Source organism: Aplysia californica, unplaced genomic scaffold (genome assembly GCF_000002075.1).
Source record: "Aplysia californica isolate F4 #8 unplaced genomic scaffold, AplCal3.0 scaffold00047, whole genome shotgun sequence".
In the NCBI taxonomy this organism is placed as follows: Eukaryota; Metazoa; Mollusca; class Gastropoda; order Aplysiida; family Aplysiidae; genus Aplysia; species Aplysia californica.
In genome coordinates, this window is record NW_004797317.1 from 1,570,878 (window position 1) to 1,573,470 (window position 2,593).

The 2,593-nt window shown below is 42.0% G+C and overlaps 1 protein-coding gene across 4 annotated transcripts in view; it reads left to right on the forward strand.

Annotated features, from left to right (window-relative positions):
- Nucleotides 1–2,593, forward strand: part of LOC101848335 (trithorax group protein osa) — a gene marked incomplete in the record, with an annotated part of 63,351 nt that overhangs the window by 25,639 nt on the left and 35,119 nt on the right.

Sequence of the window (2,593 nt, forward strand, 5' to 3'; positions counted from 1 at the left end):
AGAGAGAGAGAGAGAGAGAGAGAGAGAGAGGGGGAGAGAGAGAGTATCACACAGAAACTGAGACGGAGGGAGGGAAAATGTGGAAGAGAAGGGTTAACAGATGGCTGGACGAAATAATTATAACCATTTAGCATACTACACACGTGTAATGTCAATTTGTTCCAATGGATGTTAACATTTTCATGAGATATTCTCCGAATGGAGGAAAGATAGCATGGAGAGGCGTTAATGACTCGTATAGAGTTACCTCAGAAATCGGAAAAGATTAATACATAACCATTTTATAATCTTAGAGCTAACATAATTTGATGATTAAGGTTAAAAACGGCCCCGTTGTAAACTTGTTGCAAAGGAAACGAGTGTGGTGCCTGTATGGCCATAACTTTCTTATCTTACAATACTTTTTGCACAAGTGAGAGATCAAAAGAAAGTTTAGAATCTCAGCTACAAGTTTACTTTATTTCTCGGCATAGTATCCGTTGCGATCCACACAGAGTATATAAGTTTATTAATCTGAAGGCTATGACACCCGGTTCAACATTCTATTAGTGATTTCAAAGTAACATCAGAGACAAGCCCATAATTAAAATTAGCATAACATTCATGACTGACAGCCTCAGATTCAAAACTCCACAGAAAAATCTTCGAAACAGATGAAAACTATGCCCCTTTTCAACAGGGAAAATGATGCCAAACACAAGAAAATGAATTTGATAAAACACGAAGGATTTTATAAGTAAGAAGTTAATTGAGAATGAAGACGTGGAAGCGCCTACGTGCCGAATGTTGGGTCCGTGGAAGTAAGTGGGCCAGCCAGGTGTGTTTATGGGGGTGGATAACAAGATATTATTATGATACCATTATACGTCATCAAAAATTAGACGTGGTCGGGGACCAATTAAGTACCGCTACTGTTCTGCCCCAGTTTCGGGTCTAAACTGGAAAACCATCTGCATTCGTGGCCAGCTGCTGAAGGAAGCGTTATCAGTCTACAGTTTATTTGATTCTCAGAGAAGAGACGACGTCCTGCCCATTAGGCCTACTGCTGCTAAACAGAAATGTGTATTTCTTAATTGTTCTCGTATTCCTCTCTCCCTTTTCTCCTTTTCTGCACCCCCCCCCAACCACACCACCACCCACTTTTACACGCACACACAAGAAAACAAAACATAATATTCTCGCCCCCCTGTCCTCAAAGCTCCACGCCTCTATCCGTCTTTTAGAAACGTGAAGAGAAGACTGTAGGAACGGAATTCTTATGACGTCCTTACCTGCGTATACCCTGTGCACGCTGCCTATCGAATTCAGTCGAATTCAGTCGGCGTCGGATTTTTTTTCCTTCCTTGGAGAGGCAAAAGCTTTCATTTTGGCACAGCTAGAGTTATATAAAAATGTTTAAAATCAAATATATTTGTTTTATTTTTGGGTGCTGTGTGTGAATAGTTTGTTGGTTGGTGTTGTTTTGGGGTTTTGTTTTGTTTTGTTTTTTTGTTGTTTTTTTTTGGGGGGAGGGGGGACTTTGTCGAATTGTGCCAAAATGGCAGCATGGGGTTCTCCATGAAGGAAATCTGGGCGGTCGCTGGCTATCGAATTATGGGCAATGTGCACTGGCTATTACTCCACGCTCCTCTCCTGCCTGAGGCTTGTCCTACCTTTGCCTCTCTCCCTGCCCCCCCCCCTCCCCACCCTCACTGCTGTTGCACACTGTGCTGATGGGTTCATAACTCTTTTAATTAGCGTGTGTGTTATGGACACGGAGACCGTAAACATCTTACCCTGTGCCCGGGAGCCTCGCCCACGTAAATATTTATACTCTTTTAAGTGTGTGTATGGAAAAGGAGACGGGGCTGGAAAGGGAGGGGGGGGGTTCAAGGGTAACGCGACTTCTCCGTGACCTTTGCCTTGACCAGACTAAAGTAGCGGACACAATCCTAAAGTACGTCTCTGGAATTCTCTGGAACGCCTATCTGCAGTGACTGATGAGGATTCAAAGGACCCATATTATACAGAGAGACGTTTTGAGTCTCGACAGCCCTGTCTTAAAATAACGCTGACTTCAGTTGATTCTAGCTGGATGTTGCAAAGTTGGGGGTGGCTAAAGAAGAGACAACAAAGACGCGGTGTTTCTTCTTTTTTAATCTCTGTCTATTGTATGTGCACGTGGAAACATGGCAGAAAGGGGAGGGAGAGTTTGTCTGAAATATTAGAACTCGCAAGAGTCAAAAGAAAAGTCTTTAGTGACGGAAATCGATTGTTAATTTTGGTCAACTGTATTTTTTTTTAAAGATTAAAGAACCCCACCCCACCCCCACCCACCCACCCCACCCCCAACTGCTCTGTTAGATAGACGAATAATGTTAAACTAACAGCTTACCAATTAATTGCTATAAAGTTCATATCAAACGTTCAATGAACTGACGATTCGTTCCCACAGAGTGTGTGCATGAGCATTACGTTTTAATTTAGCTAGCTACGTTGACTTATTGGGTAGTCGGGGAGCCACAGTTAATAATCTATTTATCTATCGATCTATCTATATATCTATCTATCTATCTATCTATCTATCTATCTATCTATCTATCTATCTATCTAT